The sequence below is a fragment of the Odocoileus virginianus genome, chromosome 15, assembly GCF_023699985.2.
Source record: "Odocoileus virginianus isolate 20LAN1187 ecotype Illinois chromosome 15, Ovbor_1.2, whole genome shotgun sequence".
In the NCBI taxonomy this organism is placed as follows: Eukaryota; Metazoa; Chordata; class Mammalia; order Artiodactyla; family Cervidae; genus Odocoileus; species Odocoileus virginianus.
Window position 1 is genome coordinate 11,610,040 of NC_069688.1, and position 20,269 is coordinate 11,630,308.

At 41.2% G+C, this 20,269-nt stretch overlaps 1 long non-coding RNA gene across 4 annotated transcripts in view; it reads right to left on the reverse strand.

Annotated features, from left to right (window-relative positions):
* LOC110130084 (uncharacterized) overlaps nucleotides 1-20,269 on the reverse strand; it is a 230,881-nt gene that overhangs the window by 81,904 nt on the left and 128,708 nt on the right. The window contains exons 4-5 of one of the 4 annotated variants that reach the window (XR_011491401.1): nucleotides 3,695-3,751; nucleotides 1,623-2,265 (exon numbers count right to left, since the gene is read on the reverse strand). The exons of 2 other annotated variants lie outside the window; for them this stretch is intronic. This is a non-coding gene — a long non-coding RNA (uncharacterized lncRNA). Of the gene's footprint in view, nucleotides 1-1,622; nucleotides 2,266-3,694; nucleotides 3,752-15,397; nucleotides 16,334-20,269 lie in introns of those variants that run through there. One more of the 4 variants, XR_002311723.2, reaches the window with a different exon arrangement.

Genomic DNA, 20,269 nt, shown 5'->3' on the forward strand with positions numbered 1-20,269 from the left:
TCCTCTATATTATTTCCCTAAGAGATTCCATCTATCAATATCTCGGTTCCCTAACCAACTACATGCCAATGACGCAAATTTCTATCACTAGCATAGAATATACCTCTGAATCCTAGACTTACACCTGACTCAGGAGCACACGCACTTAGTATCTCAAATGTGGCAAAAGCAAGCCCTTTCACTTTCCTTGATCAGCATATTCAAACGCTACCTTGAATCTCCTCTTACAGTGAATGGCACCAACCCCCATCTAGTTTGCAAGTCAGAAAGCTGGCCCTGCCCTCACTGAGGCCTCCTTCACCCCCTACAATCAACCCATCCATCACCAAGTCCAATCAAATCTAACTTCCTACCTTTTCCTGAGTTTACCTGCTTTTCTCCATCTTCACTACCACTATCTAGACCAAGCTACTAACAGGCCTTCCAAAGACTCCTCAGAGTCTACCCTTGCTGTGGTCTAATCTACTGTCCCTGCTGCAAACCAGATTAAGTATTTCAGAATGCAAACTCAATTATGTCACACAGCTGCTTAAAAACCTTGGTTAGCTTCACACTGCTTTGGAGAAAATGTAAACATTTCTTAGCCAAATTCTCCTTTAAAATCTCCTGTAATCCATTCCTTGCCTACTTCTGCAGATGCATTACCCATCAAAAACCACCCCCTACAGCCCTGTTCCTGGCACGTTGGCCTTCTCTGATTTTCTCTGCAGAAATAAGACACATTCCCACATCCTCTGTGACTGCTTCTGAGCTCTAGTGGCAGAGCTGAGGGGCTGAGAGAAACTGCATGGCTTACAAAGACCAAAATATTTTGTATCTCACCCTTTATAGAAAAAAAATTTGCCAACCCCTGAACTACAGTGTAGTCATTCAAGCGACTGATTCTCTTCTGGGAATCTAACTTGTGCCTGATGGTAGCCACTGAATTATGTCATTGGGAAACAACAGCTAGTGACAGGAAATGGATGTTTGACAGACAACTACTGTCCTCCTTAAACCCAGTGAACTTGAAATCAAAACCGAGTTTTTCCCTTTAACTATAGACTCTTCCCAGATGTTTTTATCCTCTTTCACTCTCTGTGCAAGATGCCAGCTATCTTTTAAATCATTTCAATTAACAGAAATAAAATCTGCCTTGGAATTTCTGGGGACTCTGAATATCAACAAACCTGCTGGAGTGTGTGTGCATGCTAAGTTGCTTCAGTCTGACTCTTTGAGATCCTATGGACTGTAGACTGCTAGTCTCTGCCCATGGGATTTCTCAGGCAAGAATACTGGAGTGGGTTGACACTTCCTCCTCCAGGGGATCTTCCCAACCCAGGAATCAGACTCCTGTCTCTTGTGTCTCCTCTATTTGCAGGTGGATTCTTTACCACTGTGCCACCTAGGAAGTTAGAGTGAGAGGAAAGAGGGAAAGAAAGAAAAGAATAAGTGAGGGACAGAGGAGGAGAATTACACAACAGACTGAACCTGGGGACTGGACGGCCACTTCTTGACTGAAGGGCATGTGTTTTAGAATTAGGCAGCTCTAGGGTTTTGTTCAGTGTTAAACCTTATAGACCTCAGATAAGGATATGACTGACAAACTTTAATTTAAAAAAAAAAAGACTGAATTTAGTTACCAATAATAGCTTGATCAGGAAATTCACTTACAGTCCATGAACCTCAGTGCCCTTGTCTATAAGATGGAGATAATAATAAAAATACATTTAGTGATAATGTGTGTACATGCCACCTGTGTGTTAGCTATGAATATAGCTTAAAGTCAATACTTGTTTATAAGAAGTTAAGTATATAGGCAAATATTATATAACTATTATAAAGTATATTATGCCATTAAAAGTATATATTAAAATTAATTTTTATATAGTATGATTTTATATAATGTTGCTTTAATGTTAATTTATCCAGATAAATGTGAGCCATTTCTGGTTCATAATATGTGCTCCATATATACTAGCTGAATAAATAGATAAATGAAAATTACAGTGTAGTATAAAAAATCTGCACTGTACATTCATTTCTTCTGATCCTGTGCATACCCTTAAGTCCCTGAGAATCCTGAAAGACAGGGAGTGTCGCACCAACATTTGGTTGGGGATGCTGCTTGGTTAATCATTAACTGTTGAGAAAGAAATAGGCAAGCTTTATTCACCTACCTAGGTTTATAAGTGATATCTCTGTGTCATCCTACAAAGACACTGACCTGGATTTTCTGGGTACAGATTCATAACCTGGTCCAGGTGATTTGGTGTGTTTGCTGTTCTACAAAAGGAAAAATAATCAGGAGGGATAGCTACAGGAGTGTCCAACTCTAGAGTAGATAGTTAATCTTAGGGGATCCAGCTACTATGGGCAGCCCAGAATAATGGAAAGGTCATTGTTCTTTGTATCAAACAGATCCAGTTTCCAATTTCAGTGCTCCAGCTTCACAAGCATCTGCTGTTGATACTGTCCAATGTATATTCTCCTGACCCCATGGACTGTAGTCCACTGGGCTCCTCTGTCCATGAGGTTTCCTAGGCAAGAATCCTGGAGTGGGTTGCCATGCCCTCCTCCAGGGGACCTTCCTCACCTAGGGATTGAACCTGTGCCTCCTGCATCACAGGTGGATTCTTTAACACTGAGCCACCAGGGAAGCCCATGTATGTATCTTATTAATACTACCTCAATTTTAGAGTATCAGAATGTGCAAACAACAACAACAACAACATTGTAAACACTCCCCAGAAGCAGAGACCCACCTTTTTCTAGATGCATTTGTACATATTTTCAAATGCCTTCCCATAAATTTGAATACAATGTATTCAAAGTGTCATATACAGTGACAATCTCAGAACATATTCCAAAACACTTGTGTGATTTTTGAAGAAGGCAATAAATAAACACTCTTTCCTTTCACATCCATGGCTCTATTGACTTTTATTGCTCTCACTTTAGGAGAGTGAAGTCAAAGTCACTTAGCCGTCTCCGACTCTCTGCTACCCCATGGACTATATAGTCCGTGGAATTCTCCAGGTCAGAATACTGGAGTGGGTATTTCCCTTCTCCAGGGGATCCTCCCAAGCCAGGGATTGAACCCACGTCTCCTGCATTGCAGGTGGATTCTCTACCAGCTGAGCCACAAGGGAAACCTAAGAATAATGGAGTGGGTAGCCTATCCTTTCTCCAGTGGATCTTCCCAACCCAGGAATTGAACCGGGGTCTCCTGCATTGCAGGCAGATTCTTTACCAACTGAACTATCAGGGAAGCCCTTTAGGAGGGTATTCTAGCCTAAAATTGAAAGTATATCATCAGGGGTTTTACAAAGCAACTTGAATTTTCCAAAATAGACGTAGTCTAAGTTTGTTTTCAGTCACCTTTGTTTTATTTTTGTCCTGCCTGTTTGCTAATACCTTTGTGTTGGTGTTAAGAAATTATTTCCCTATTACTCATGGTGCCATCAATTATGCCCTGAAATTTAGACTGACTAGACACCTAAAGTCAAAAAGCAAAGCAAATTTCAAGTCAAATTATACATCTATATAGACTTCCCTCCCTTTGCTGCCCTACCATATCACCTGCTCCTTCAATTTTGTGTGTGTGCTCACTCAGTCATGTCTGACAATTGAGCTTATATAAATCAAAAGCAATATTCATTGAATAAAAACAAATTGAGCTCATTGTACACCATGTGCTTGACTGAGAACTTACGGCATTGTAATCAGATGTGATGCTATAATTCCACAGACGCACATGCCCAGATCATACCTGAACAGTGAGAAACAAATAACCAGAAATCATTGTAATGCCCTTCAAAGCAAGAAGCCCCAGTGTTCCCAGGGTATTCTAAAATAGAATCCAGGCAAATCTATTAGACACAAACGTGTCAAGTTCAGGAGTTGACTGGATAGAACATTTCCTGATGATTTTCTTTTTTTTTTTTAACTCATTGTGCCTTCAGCATACTCTGTACTGTGTGAATCTATGACTCTGCTGGTGGTCTCTGCTTGATCTTGTTGAGCTGCATTTCAACTGTCTCGTCCACTAGATGTCTTCATTGTTATGTTTGCTAGACTGTGAGTGAAAATAATCTGTACAGTTCAGCGGCTGGAATTAGATAGCTCTGGATTCAAGGCCTGGCTTTGTCACTTCGTGGCTGTGTGATGTAGTAGGTAGTCAGGACTGTTTAGTAAAGCTCTTAGGATACAAGGAGCTAAGTTTAAAAAAAAAGAGTTTTTTTTTTTTCCCCTCCATTTTTTAAATAGAAAAACTGAGATGGTAATGAATGACTTCCTCCAGGCCATACAGTGACTGATGATGAACTAACACTTTTTTGTTAATCGTTGAGGATTCCAGGGAGACTTCTTTTCAAACTTCCAACTGTCTGACTACCATGACAAATTCAGGTACTGAGTATGAAAAGACAGTATAAATATGACTCATCCCCAGTGAGGTTTCTACACAAGAGATTAACTCTTGCCTGAGAGCATAGCTTCTAGACACCATGCCCGCCAGCAGCCCCTCTCTTATCATCCGATTCAGTACTAACTGAGCATATGCAATGGCTGGTTTGGGACCACGGAGGAAAAAAAAGATGAGGTTCTGCTCTCCTGGAGCTCAAAGCCTACAGGGAGACTGACAGAAAAACAAAAATTGCAGTCAAATACGGCAAGTGCTGTAACAGACAACTCTACAAGAACAGCACTGGCACCAAAGACGGGCGAGGACTCTGGGGCCCTGTGGTCTGATGACGTCCAGAGGCTTCACTGCAGGAAGACTTCCGAGTGGGTGTTGAAAGACAGTTAGGAATTCTCTAGGGAAACTGTAGTGGGTTTAATGATAACCTCCAAGAAGATCTGTCTATGCGTCAAACCTTGGAACAGGTGAATATGAGCAAGACACAGAGTATCATGCTTTGGTCCTTCTATCTGCTCCTGTTCCTTACATTCTGAGCTCAGTAGCTGGCACCATCATCCAACTACTCAAGCCAGAAAACTGGACCATAAAACTGGCATCTCCTTCTCCCTGGGCCTTACCTCCAATTAATTATCAGGTTGAATCTATTTCTCTCGAATCACTCCTCTTCTCCCCACGCCACCAACTTAATCCAAGCCATCTTGTTCCTTTAACAATAGCCGCCTAACTAGACCCCCCCACCCAGTTTCTCTAGCCTCCCTCCAATCTCCTCTCCAGACTAGTTATAATGATAACAAATTCTAAATCTGATATTTAAAAAAATGTAACTTCTTCCTTAAAATACTTTCATGTCTCTTCAACTCTCTTAAGAATAAAGATAAAAATTCACACAGCTTGCAACAGCCCTTCATGATCTGACATCAACCTAACTCGCCATTGTAACTGGGTACATCTCCTCCTCCATCTCAGGTTTGATCCCTGGGTCAAGAAGAACCCACTCAAGTATTCTTGCCTGGAAAATCCCATGGATGGAGGAGCCTGGTGGGCTACAGTCCATGGGGTCGCAGAGTCGGACACAACTAGGCGACTTCACTTTCACTTTCACTATCTTTCCTCCTCCAGCTCTAGACTCCAGCTATTTTAAGTCACTTTCTACAAAATGCCACACTCCTTTCCATCTGCAGGGTGTGGCTGCACTTCTAACAAAGTCTTCTTAACCTTCAAGTCTCTTTGGGGAGGACTCCTCTAATCCCAGTGCCTCTCACTATACACTTGGAGATGGAAATGGCAACCCACTCCAGTGCTCTTGCCTGGAAAATCCCATGGACCGAATAGCCTGGGAGGCTGCAGTCCCTAGGGGTCGCAAAGAGTCAGACATGAGTGAGTGACTTCACTTTCCTCACTTACACTATTAAATAATCTCTATTACAGACGTTAAGAGCATTTAATTTAATTATGTGACAATCTGGTCAGTCTTTGTGTCCTCAGCAATACTTCACAAGGGAAGACATTTTTAAAAGAGGGAAGAAGTAAAAAGAAAATGAAAAGGAGGAAGACCTGGCTTGGGTTCTTTTGGTGCTTGAAGCCTCTCACAGATTGGGTTGCAAAGAGAACTAGAAAAGGCAGAAGTTATGGTTGTTCTGTGGGTTTACTTGAGCTAGGAGCTCCAGAGTTAAAAGTAGGTCATTTGATCAGTTAGGATGATCACCAAGGCCTCACAGAGAAACACCCATGCCCCGACTATATCTGGATTTCCCTGTGTTTCAGATGATAAAGAATCTGCCTGCAATGTAGGAGACCCAGGTTCGATCCCTGGGTCAGGAAGATCCCCTGGAGAAGGGAATGGCAACCCACTCCAGAATTCTTGCCTGGAGAATTCAATGGACCAAGGAGCCACAGTCCATTGGGTTGCAAAGAGTCGGCGACTGAGGGACTAACATTTTCACTTTCCACTATATCCATCACCCTTTTTGCCCCTCAGCCCTTCCACTAAGAATTTCATGGGTGATTATTTCAGCATATGTGGTGGAAGACACCTTGAACTGGTGTGTACACTTGGCTCTTTGTCCTATCTCTGTCACCCACTAATCATTAACTTCATTTCAAGAAGCATTTAGTAAAGACCCACTGTGTGTCAGGATCTCTTCTGGGGGTTGGGTTTTCAGAGTCACCTTCTCTGCTCTCAAGGAGCTCACAGTTAGACAAAGACAAGCAAGGAGGACACGGTCAGGAGGTTCCGGTAGTCTCTCTAAGGAGGCGGTCCGTTTCCTCAGGCCGCCCACCGCTCCTGCGGGGTGCCTCCGCTGCTCACGCCATGTGACCGGCGGACTGAGGAAGAAAAGAGCTAGGCTTGGTTCGCCGTGGGCTGGCTTGGTATGTGGTTTGAAGCTGAAAATGGTCTACTTCTGAACTGAAGACACCCTGAGAGTGCCCCCTGGGAACAGTGGGGAGTGTAAGGTTCTATGTGAGCAGAACTTTAGTACATGTACCTGACTATCCATTTTCCATTGGAAGAGACATGGCCCGATACATGGGCAGGCAAATGACATGGTTGGTAGGTCAGGGGTCTAAAGGAGAAAAGTTAAAGATCAAAGCCTGACTGGTCCAGAGAAGAGGCAGGAAAGTGCAAGTGAAAGTCGGTCAGTTGTCTCCGACTCTTTGTGATCCCATGGACTATACAGTCCATGGAACTCTCCAGGCCAAAATACTGGAGTGGGTAGCTTTTCTCTTCTCCAGGGGATCTTCCCAATGCAGGGATCGAACCAAGGTCTTCTGCATTGCAGGCGGACTCTTTACCAGCTGAGCCACAAGAAGGAGAAAAGTTAAAGGTCAAAGCCTGACTACTTCAGAGAAGAGGCAGGATGATGGGGCCAATGCCAGGGACCAGGACCTGGGGCTATTTTTAATTATGAATTAATGGTCATGAGAACCTTCAACATGGAAGTGACGCTTAAGAGCCAGGCCACAAAGTGACTTGGCCAGTTAACATTGACCAGTCTCTGTGACTGATATGAAAAGAGAAAGTGCATTTAGTCTCCAGAGAAGCTGTTTCTCAACTTAAGTCAACCCCTATAGTGCCTGATATCTATATCCCAATTTGCAATTTTCCAGGCCCTGCTCCCATTAATTTCTCACTACAAAAAGTAGAAGCCAACAAATTCCATCTCTCATATTTAGAACACAGTATGATCTTTTAAAAGAAACAGTTGGAGCTTTGAAGCCAGGCAGAAGACCTATCCTTTGTTCCTTTATTTATAAATTATAATATATAGCCTTGAACAATTGGTTTACCTCTTTGAAACAGATAATGCCTAGGGATAAGGGCATAATGAAATACTGTTTTTAGAAGGTTTAGTGCAATGTCTGCCACATGATTAATACTGATTAACTATAAGGGTTAGATGTTGTCCCCTATAGTCAGAACTCGCAGCCAGATTTCTCTGAACCCTCATTTTCCTCCTACACCTCTCCTTCTCCCCTTTAACCAACCTCCAAGATGCCTTTTTAAAATGATGTCATACCTAGGATGATAATGAGACTTTATCTTGCTTCCAATCCCCTCGTGACTACTATCAGAGACCAGTTTTGCATCCCACAACTTCGATTTCCTCTTCATTTTAGTCTATGACTCCCCAAAGCACCTCTAAAGTTCCCTGGAGTAATGGCAATTTGAAATCTACTGGCCTAAAGCAATTGTCATAAGCATGTGACAAAGGGAACTTACTTAATGAAAGGTCTAAGAGATACATATAACTTAACAAGGCAATTAAACACATTACCCAAGACTGTGCCACCTGGGTTCCTGTGGCCTACACCAGCAAAGACTAACAACATCATTTCAATTACGCTCCCACAGTTAGCCCCAGATGTGGGTTAGTAAACAAATGCTAATATAAGAAAGACGATATGAACACGGAGAGAATTATAATGGCAGATTAACATATGCAAGCTAACAAACTGTACATTCCACAAATTAATAAAACTAGCAATAGCTTATTGTTAGCGCTATCCTGACAGCATTGACTTATCTGAAGAATCCAAAAGGTGGGGAAACAAACAAGAAAATAAAAATGGACCAAAAAATAAGGGGAGGGGCATGAGCTGGATTCTAGCTTTAACTCTGCTGCTAATAGTGAATCTAAATAAAAATATTCTCACAATAAGAAACAAAATGTAAAAACTATCTTCTTCTCATCTGACTAGCTCTTTCACTAGACTCTGGACAAATCAACCTCAGATTTCTAAGTTTCTATCTCATTTTAAAGATTGGAAAAAGGACAAAAGAGAGAGACTTGGGAAATAGGAGGAGTGTTAATTTCTAAAAGCCAGTCTCAACATCACCGTTTACTGAAGCAAATGTAGAAACAAACATAAAATCAAAACAAAGCCAAGTGAGCAGTTGGCAAGTGGAGCAGGTTTCACATAAACTGTGAAGCAACAAATATGATGAAGGATCTATTATTGGGGCCCAGAACAATACTATCTACTGCTGCTGCTGCGGCTAAGCCGCCTACTAAGGGGACACAAAAGAGTCCTTGATAAATTAATTGAGCACTTATTCCCAAATAATCCTCACAAAAGGCCTGTGCGATGAATGCTTAGAAATGAGTGAGCTTAGTTTCCAGGACACTTAACCATCCACTAAAATGCTTTGGCCACAATTCTCAGAAACCCCTGATCAACAGGGAAATGCATCGCTGCCTGCAACTGGGAGTACAGTGGCCAGAAGCCTTCCAGGAGTCATAAAAGGACCTGTTTTCTCTGTTCTCAGTGTCAGCTCTATCCTGTACCTGTACTATCTGATGTTCACATAAGATGTGTCAGTGACAATTTGAGCAACACATTTCCTTGTCTCTCAGCATGAGAGACAACCCTTCTCTTTCCTGGTATAGTCTGTCTGTTTTACCCCTCAAGCTGATGGGGACAACTCAGGTCATATGGTAACTCCTGAGTCAATATCTGTTCCTAAGGAATGTCATGTGCTAGAATGCTAAAAGTAATAAAGACCATTCCTAGAGCTGGGGATGGTGCCAGTTTTTTCTGAATACAACTATGAGAGGTGTATATGTGAACAGAAGTAAGGTGCTTATAAGAGGGAAGAGAGAGGTGGGATGAAATAGACAGCCAGTGGGTCCACTCCATTTGCTCTAAGTTCAATACATGGCAAATGACGAAGCCAGCACTGCACTAGTTAAAACATTTGGAGAACCTCGGACCAATTTCTGCAACTTAGAAAACCACATTACCAGGCAATTCTTCATATTACAACCCAACAAATCAGTTTTGACAACTATACCCCCAGAGATGCACGATAACTATATCTACCCGAGAGAAACGTCAGGTCACTTCACCAAAAGAATAGTGAACTTGTCAAGACAACTGAAAACAGCATTTGAAATCCAGAAATTCATGGAATAGCCAAGCATATGAATGCCATGCCAATAGAAGTTATTGCTCTGAATTAGAATCAACTGTGTTATAAATATATAATAACAATATCTGCACAATAATAAATATTCATGTGCCATTTAACCCATCTTAGTATTATTAATATTTGTTTATGGCAAAGCAACACTGGTGTATCTAGAAATTGCAAAAGGTATAGAAAGTTTTTAAGCAATTATGATTTTTTTAATGACTAGTCATAAACAAAGCACCTCAGCCTGATAAGCCTTCTCTAATTTCTTCTGGCTGCTACTGATAATGGTCTGTAAATAATGCTGCCCGGTGTCTGGTGTCTCTGAAATATTTAATGCTGAGACAGAGATGAGCTGGCAAGGTGTTGGCCTCTTTTTAGCTGAGACCTAGATCCCAAAATATTCCCTCTTCATCTAGGGTTATACCAGTTCCATGAAAATAAATATTTGCTTTTCACAAAGGATTTCTGTCCCGTGAGGAAGAAAGACAGATAGTGGCAGCCCAGGACAGCAAATCTGCTTAGAGAACTAGTTCCAGGTTGCTATGCAGAGGGAAATAAGCCAGGTAATTCAACTTTTGGACCATTTCCCAATCTTTCCCCTTGCTTAGGGTCATTCCTATATACCTGTACTCCAAGCTGGACCAATAAACCCATTCAGATCCTCTCCACTGCTGGGTAAACGGAATTCCTTGCCACCAAGATACTCCTGAAAAACTGAGCAACATTTTGTTCACTGAATGTGCCAAGTGTCCTTCCACCTCAGCTTTTTTGATGATGTAATTCTTTCCGTCCAGCTTCTAAGACTCAGATAAAATGTTTCTTAATGGTCTCAGCATGAAATAACCTCTTTATATTCGATAATACCAATCTCTGCCTAGTTCTGTATAAGCAATTTATGTACATTATGCCCTTTAACCCTGAGACAATGAGGTAAATGTTGCTAGATCATTTTATTAAAGACAAATAGGGGGTTGAGATGCAGCATGATTATACTGAAGGAGATCAAACAGTCCATCCTAAAGGAAATCAACCCTGAATATTCACTGGAAGGACTGAAGCTAAAGCTGAAGCTCCAATACTTTGGCCACGTGATGGGAAGAGACAACTCATTGGTAAAGACTCTGATGCTGGCAAAGATTGAGGGCAGGAGGAAAAGGGGGCAGCAGAGGATGAGATGGTTGGATAGCATCACTCATTCAATGGACATGAGTTTTAGCAAACTCCAGGAGATGGTGAAGGACAGGGAAGCCTGGCATGCTGCCATCCACACGGTCGCAAAGAGTCAGACACAACTTAGCAACTGAACAACAATATAGCCAATGTCACAATAAATGCCCAAAGCAAGAGACTAACACAGGTATTTTAGATCCCAAAGCCCACACACTGCTTTTTAAATTCCAAGTACACCACAAACACTAGCATTTTATTTGTGCTTCTTTTATAATGCAGATATCATTTCTACCCACTATTAGAGCTATTTATGTGAATTTCTTTATCTTCTTTTCTAAAGTCTGGAATTCTTGAAGGCACACTCTATGTCTTATTCATATTTGTATCCTCTAAGGGATTTGCAAAGAATAGATGCTTAAGACATCTTTGTTGAAAGAATGGGCACCATTCAATACATACTTATAGCAACAAATTCCTATTATTAACTTTCAGATTTGATTTCCTGAAATCATTACCCTTGATGCCAGAGAATGAACCCCTTTTTTTTTTTCTCTTTTCTAGGAAGTAAACCCAGAGACAAACAGAAAATCAAAACTGGTTTCCATCAGCATATGTGGAAAGATTTCGTTTATGCTCAAGTAAAAACTAGACTGATACAAATATAAAATGCACTTGGCCATTTGTTTTGAATTTTAGCACTTTCTTTCATGAAAAAAAAGAAAGCCCAGAACCGCTGGTGTGTTAATGAGTTCCATTAGCATGTGAGCACCAGTGTTGGCATGACATCCCCTGGTTTCATAGAGCTTTTGACACCAACCATGACTGGCATTGTTTGTTGGTCATTCGGCAGGCACAGAACCTCCTTCCAGCCTTGCTTATGACAGGGTCATCCTCTGTTTCAATTGGACACGTGGGTCCTTTAGAATGGAGCTTCAGTCTGGCTGTGGTATTTGACAACAATGACAGAGCAATCAACAACTGCCACCTCACTCACTATTCACTTGCCAAAGCTAAAAAGTGACTGATTTCCGTGCCTTCTGAGGTTAATCCGTGCCTTCTGAGGTTAAGTGTGATAGATCCTTTCTTCCTTTGGATGTAATGGGTGTCTGGTGATGAAGTTAAGAACTCAGTGCAGTGAAGAATAGCATGTCTTCATGGCACAGGCTCTGGGTGCTGGATTCAAGAACTTCCATTCACCTGTATGTGTTGCTTTCTATGTTCCATGCGATTTATCTGATTTTTGTTTTTATATTGGAGAAAAAAATAATATCCTCATTGCTGTTGTTCAGTCATCCAGTCATGTCCGACTCTTTGTGACCCCATGGACTGTAGCATGCCAGGCCGCCCTGTGCCTCATCATCTCCTGGAGTTTGCCCAAGTTCATGTTCATTGCATCAGTGATGCTGTCCAGCCATTTCATCCTCTGACACCCTCCTTTCCTCATTAGAGAATTTTAAATGAAGGAATCAGCATTTACACCATCCCTTGGACTGTGTCTGTTACATAGTAGGTACTTAATTGCTCTAAATGCTGTCAATCCCTTCTTATTTCTGTCTTCAGATATTATCTTTGGAAACAAGAACTAACATCAGTTTATAAATTAGTTGTAAGTCAATAATTTTGTTGTTTTGTTTTGCTTTGCATTGCTCAGTGGCTGTCTCAGAAATATTATTGAAATTTGACTGTATTTAATTGTAAATTAGGTTACAAGTAGAACCTATTTTAAATGAGTATTAAGCCTAAAACTTAGGACCCCCAGATTTAAACTTGATGTTTTGAAAGCAGAGAATAAGTTTCGCTCTGGGTGTACTAAAAGTCTCTGACTGACAAGTCCAAGCAATGGGAAGGAGACAGGACCACTGCATGCACTGCCATGCCACGGCTCAGTGACTCAGTCGTCACTGCTGTAAAGCAGACATTTGCTTCCCGCTAACCATGCCCCAGTGATGAGTGTGGAAACCTATTCCCTAGAGAGACTTTCCTGCCACAGCCTCCTCTCTTCTTTCCCATCAAGACAAATCACCCACGTCATACCATTCCCTTGTTCCTCTCCACTTCTTACCTCTAGTCATAGCTAAGTTAATACCATCCTAGGTCATTTTTTTAAAATTTCCAAACTATATACATTCCCCTTAGCTAAGTTTATTTTCTCCTCTCTCCATAATGTATTCAGTTATTTCAAGAACCTCTATCTCCTTTATCACCTTGCAACTTTTCTGAATATCCACACTATCCTAATTTCTTGGGCTTTCTGTAAGAGTAGGTCTATTAACACAAAGGAAAAAGAAAATCTCTCTCCCATTTTAAGGGACATAATTCATTTGTATGATCATTTCTACTTGGATACAAGCTATTAGTGTAGCTTATTTAGAAAATCCTTAGTTCACTTGATATTGTATAAATCATATGATTCATTGTTTTACTTATTTCTTGGAAAATATTTGTAATTTTATCATATACTTACTTTTATGGGACTTTTAACTTCTTGAAATTCTCAATGACCATGAAGGGCATACCTTCATTGGCATTAGCCAATGTGGTTGTTAACAATTAACAATTAGACATGAGTGACTTCCATGGTTGGAGTCTGCAGTGATGGGTTTAGTCCTTGACAGTTTTTCTACCAATTGGCATATTCACACAAAAGCTAATCTCTGAGCAAATTTGATCAGGTATTCAAATGTTTATTAATTTAGCAGTAACCAGAGTTTGAGAAGACTCTTGAGAATCTGTTGAACAGTAAGGAGATCAAATCAGCCAACTAAAAAGGAAATCAACCCTGACTATTCATTGGAAGGACTAACACTAAAATTGAAGCTCCAATACTTTGGCCACCTGATGCAAAGAGCTGACTCATTTGGAAAAGACCCTGATGCTGGGAAAGATTGAGGGCAGGAGAAGGGGGTGACAGAACATGAGAGGTTTGGATGGCATCACTGACTCAGTGAACACGAGTTTGAGCAAACTCTGGGAGATAGTGAAGGACAGGGAAGCCTTGTATGCTGCAGTCCATGTGACTGCAAAAAGTTGGACATGACTTAGTGACTAAACCACAACAAACCAGAGTCGTATAACAGGTTGGGCAAGCTTGATAATATCTCTGCTCTCTTAGCTTTTCTACAATCTGACTCATGCATTTGATGAAAGGCTTTCTTGAGACAAGTACACAATAGTCTAGTGGCAGGATTCAGCTGTCCCTCCAGAAGAGAGGAGGTGATGGAATCCCTCATTGGAAGCTACACAGAGACCTGGATAGAATCCCAAGGACAAGGTTTTATCTCAAAGTGAAGCAATTTTATCAGTAGATTAGAAGGCCTTGTAAGCCATCTAGCCAATCTATGTATCTTGGACCCGGTCATTTCACCAATTTAAAAATCATGCCTAACATCAATTGTACTAATTAACAGACTCTGGTGTTGATCAAAGAAAACTGAATCCTTCCAACAGGACTGATAATCTGTGGGCTTCTGATTAGTGTTTCAAAGGCTAACTAATTTAGAGCTTATATTGACAATTAAGATGCTTCAATCATTCAACTAATTAGAATGGGATTAAAACACTTGCACATACACATACATACACCACCACCAACAATAAGTTACACATAATGTAAAACCCTTGAAAATTCCAAAAATTGTGTAGTTCTTGTCTTTGCACACAAGAGGTTTACAGGTTTACAGGTGAGATATGGGGGTAAAGTGCCTATAGTAAATACAGTATATGAGCCACGCCCTAGGAAACCACCTACAGACTTTATTGTCATTTGGTGTAGGAAAATGCTCAAGCTTTTCAATTGGGAGGAACTCAAAATGCTTAAGACTTGGTGTCTCTATAAGTGTATGAAATAAGGGGCCAGAGATTTAGGGCCATTGCAAGTATAGGAAAAGAAGAAAATATAAGTAATTTGAAAACTAAGAAAAAAATATGAGTAAATGACCTATCTTCCTAACATGTAATACACTTTTAAAATTGAGTGTTGCCTGTCCATTAAGAAAATCAAATATGTAAAAGAATGGCTATTCAGAACACACAACACAGATTGATATATTTGTTATTATTTTGCCAGTGTATTTTATATCTCTGGATTTCAAGAGGCCTGTTTAAGACTGGGTCATGCACGTAAGGTAAAATACCACTGCGGGTAAGTAATGCCTGTGTCAGGATCATGTGGCCCAAAAGATTGGGTTTAAGATGGTATGAGCTACCTGAAATGAGCCAGCACAACTTAATTTTTTAATTATTAAAAAAAGATTTGATTAGTGAAATTATTTAATCATTAAACATGATTTAATAGTTGACATGTATTAAAATAAATTATAAATATTTAATCATTGCTAATTACTTTTAAATCCAACCAAAAAAGCAATTAGGTGTCTTTCTGTTAACAGCACAATCTGAGATCCGGACAGGAAGAGCACTGCTCTTTTATTAATAAAATATGCTACTAATTCTCCTTCATCTAATTAGAAACTAAACACAGTGAGTGCTTCAGAAGAACAAAGCATGTAATTACCACTTACTGCTCAGTACTCTCCACGATGTCACTGCCAAGGCTTGTCCAGCCTAAGCTTGCAGTCCTCCAGTGACAGTGTTCCCACTTCATCCCAAAGCTCTCAGACAGCCTTCCCAAAGCTCTGTCAGAGCATCTATTCTCATGTGTTTTCACCTAACAAATGGGAACTGAGCATCTCCCACCGGCAGGTATTGTCATTGGCTCTGGGACCCAGCATCAAGTAAATTACACATATATCTTTGCCCTCGTGGAACTACATTCCAGTTGGGAAAGACAGACAATAAAGAGAGTTATGGGAACTATCCGGTCTGGGTTGGAAGAGATGTGCTTTACAGAGGTAAAAACAGAGGAGGGCAGCCCCGAGACCTGCAGTGTTGAGGAAGTTCCAAAAGAGGTAAGTCTGTCGGCAGGTAACTGGGGAAGAGGGCAGTTACTGCCAACACCAAGATGCTAAGGAGGAAATGTTCCTGGAGTCGTCAGGAGCAAGAGGTGCCCGTGTGGCCAGGGCGGGGTGAGTGAGGAACCAGAAAGGCCAGAGAGGCAGCAGTGTGGGGTGTGCACACACAACACGGGGAGGGCGGTGGTAAGATCAGTCTCCCAGGAACCGCTGTATGTGAGGGTGGGGACTAGGACCCAAACCAGGAAACTTTCAAATGAAGGACCTTCGGATAATGAAAATCTGCCCTCACGTGTCCAGAGTCTTATCTTCCTCAGGTTCAACAAATCTCCTTAATTCATGTCCTTGCTCTTCATGTCACCCAGTTCTGCAATCCTTCACCATCCTGCTGATTCTCCTTTCAATATGTTGAGGGTGCCTGGTCTCTCTCTCTGCCTATAATTTGAAAGAACAATTAGTGAACAAAGGGCAGCCTTTACAACTGAGTAGTGATATGCTTCCACACCGCTCTGAATCTCCCCCCACAGGGGTCTTATTATTGATCATAATGGCTGCCTGTTTGCTTGTGCATATCACCAACAGAAGGGGAACTTCCCCAAAGCAAAGACTTGATCCCATCACAATTCTAACCCAGAGTCTCACATATCATTTGTTCACATGCAGTTAAGCAGTCTCAGAGTCAGTGTTGGTTGAATATTTATAGATGATAAATCTGAGGTATAGAAAGGTTAAGTAATTTGCCCAAGGTGACAAAGCTAGAAAATAGAGATAGGATATGTCCCAAAGCAAGCAGTCTATCTAAAATGAAAAGACAACCCACAGAATGGGAGGAAACATTTGCAAACAAAGCAATCAACAAAGGATTAATCTCTACAATTTACAAACTGCTCATGCAGCTCAATATCAAAAAACCAACAACCCAATCAAAAAATAGGTGGAAGATTTAAATACACATTTCTCCAAAGAAGTCATATAGATGGACAAAAAGCACATGAAAAGATGCTCAACATCACTAATTATTAGGGAAATGCAAATCAAAACAACGAGATATCACCTCACACTGGTCAGAATGGCCATCACCAAAATGTCTACAAATGGTAAATGCTGGAGAGGTAAATGTGGAGAAAAGGGAACCTCTTAAATTGTCGCTGAGAATGTAAATTGGTACAACCATTATGGAGAACAGTATGCAGGTTCCTTAAACTAAAAATAGAGATACCATGTGATCCTGCAATTCCACTACTGGGCATATACCTGGAGAAAACCATAACTTGAAAAGATACATGAACCCCAATGCTCATTGCAGCACTATTTATAATAGCCGGGACATGGAAGCAACCATAATGTCTACAGACAGAGGAAAGGATAAAGATGATGTGGTACTTATATACAATGGAATATGACTCAGCCATAAAAATAACTTTTAATAATATTATTTGCAACAACATGGATGGACCTAGGGATCGTCATACTGAATGAAGTAAGTCAGACAGAGAAAAACAAATAACATGTGATATTGCTTATATATGGAATCTAAAAAAAAATGTACAAATGACCTTATTTATAAAACAGAAATAGAGTGACAGATGTAGAAAACAAGTTTATGGTTACCAGTAAGGAAAAAGGGAGATTGGGATTGACACATACTACTATATATAAAACAGATAACTAATGAGGACCTACTGTATAGCACAAGGAACTCTACTCAATACTCTACAATGGTCTATATGGGAAAAAAAACTTTTTAAAAAGTATCTGTATATGCAACACACTTTGGCCACCTCTTGCGAAGAGCCAACTCATTGGAAAAGACCCTAATGTTGGGAAAGATTGAGGGCAAGAGGCGATGGGGACAACAGAGAATGAGGTAGTTGGATGGCATCACTGACTCAATGGACATGAGTTTGGGTAAACTCTGGGAAATAGTCAAGGACAGGGAAGCCTGGCAAGCTGCTTGGGGGTCTCAAAGAGTTGGACATGCAAGTCGCAAGTCCATGGAGTCACAAAGAGTTGGACATGACCAAGTGACTGAACAACACATGAGTGTATGTATGTATATATGTGAGGAGGGCATGGCTATCCACTCCAGTATTCTTGCCTGGAGAATCCCCATGAACAGAGGGGGTTGACGGGCTACTGTCCATGGGGTCACAAAGAGTTGGACACAACTGAGAGACTAAGCACATATACACATGTATATGTATAGCTGATTCACTTGCTGTGGAGCAGAAACTAATACATTTTAAATCAACTGTACGCCAATAAAAATCTAAGACTAAACAGATAAATACCCATCTGTCCATTGACTCTGCTACAGTACACCACATCGAGATTTTACTTGACTCTCTTGCCTATCTTTGCCACGAGACCCTGAACTTCCTCGGCCAGCAGCTCTGTTGTGTTCATTACTGCATCTCACGTATCGAGCGTAATATCTAGTAAAATGGCTGGCCGGTTGTTGGACAGGTTAAAGTTTGAGAAAGTTGGTTTGCAGTTTGCTCTTGTTGAAATCATCGAACTGAGGCCATAGCTGGTAGCATCTAAGGAAAGACTAGACTTTGTGTCTACTGATGACTATTACAGTAGACGTGACACATTCAGTGTATCCTTCTGGTGGGACAAAATTACACCCCACTCTGCAGGATGCATGTAAAGACAAACACATACAGGCTACTACGCAGAGCTTTTCTGAGTCTACAAGATCAAAGGTGCAGGCTCTATTCCCTTAGGAGCCGGTTTGCTCCAGTGTCATCATTTCAAATAGGGCAGATGAGCCTGTTCAAACTAAGCCCCCAGACAGGCTATAAATATATGTCAAAGGACACATGTTTAATGGATGTGAACAGAGAGAGTCCACAGAGCATAATGTCAGTTTTATTTTTAGAGGAGAGAACTATAGATTTTTGGTTGATCCCATCACTCTATATTAAACAGCAAAGTCAATGTGGCAAAGTGGGAAAAAAATCAAATTTTAAAGGCAGAGGGCCAAATTACAATATTTGGGTCATACTTCCACTGCCATGTGAGCTTAGGAATGTCTTTTCAAATCTTAGCTATGCTGGTTTCCTTGTTTGTAAGTCCTTCCTGTCTTCATTGGTTACTAGGAAAATTCAGCAGGGTAATAGGCACAGCATCGACACATAGAACAAACCTACCTTACAGGATGCAAGCAGAATGAAATTTTATTCTTGCTTTCTACCACTTTGTTAGTCTAATAGGGCTGGTTGTTCTATCTCTGCATGAAAACTTGATTGATCTCATGACACTCCTGTTTACTTCAAGCCAAAAATACAGTGTCAGTTCAATCACTCAGCATTTAGTTTGTCTAATAAGTAGAGCTTTGACCTTCATTCACAAGCAAAACTTCCCTCTAGTTCCATACCCAGGACCTGATCGGGAGGTCCCCAAGACCCTCTCTGATTCAATGATTCCCTAGAATCGATCACAGGATTTGCATATAGTTTTGCTGTACCCAAAAGGATACAAAGCAAAATCAGCAAAGGGAAAGGCACACAGAGCAAAAATCTGGGGCAAATTAGACACAAGCTTCCACATCCTCTCCTGGTGGAATCACACAGCATGGAATTAATTCTCCCAACAATGAACTGTGATGACACATGTGAAAGGTTGCCAACTGAGGAAGTTCATCAGAGACACACTATTCAGGATTTTGCCTCATGGGTACCCTGGCCTAGCATGTAGCAAAATTCCGGGGTCCCAGGAGGCAAGCAGGAGTTCAGCATGAAGCGTACTGTTTGCACAAACAGACCAGGCCCCGTGAGCTACTCCAGGGAGATGGAGGCACGGGAACCCTCCTGAAATCCAAGTTCCCAGACACCCAGCCAAAGACAAGCTTTATAAGCAGCTTCTCTAAGGATAAATAGTCAGATTTGCAATGGTCACTCTGAATGTAGCTGCCCTGAATGTGGAAAGAAATGTGTCTTCCTCTTTCTTTTTTCCTTAACTCCTTCCCAACTATTAGCTGACCTTGAGTATAGAGGAATTGGGGAGAGGAAGGGGAGGGAGGGGAACAGGACAATTTTTACTTAACCAGCACCATTTTACCCTTGCCTCAGACATCTGGGACTGGCTGGTGTTCAAAGATTGTATGTCTTAATTGGTATTCCTTTGGGGGTCTCTCCTCTTTGGAGGGCTTCCCAGGTGGTGCTACGGGTAATGAATCTATCTGTCAATGCAGGGGACACAGGTTCAATCCCTGGGTTAGGAAGATTTCCTGGAGGAGAAAATGGCAACCCACTCCAGTATTCTTGTCAGGAGAATTCCATGGACAGAAGAGTCTGGCGGGCTCTAGCTCATGGGGCTGAAATGAGCTGTCCAGGACCGACTGTCTGAGCACCCTTCGGGATCTTC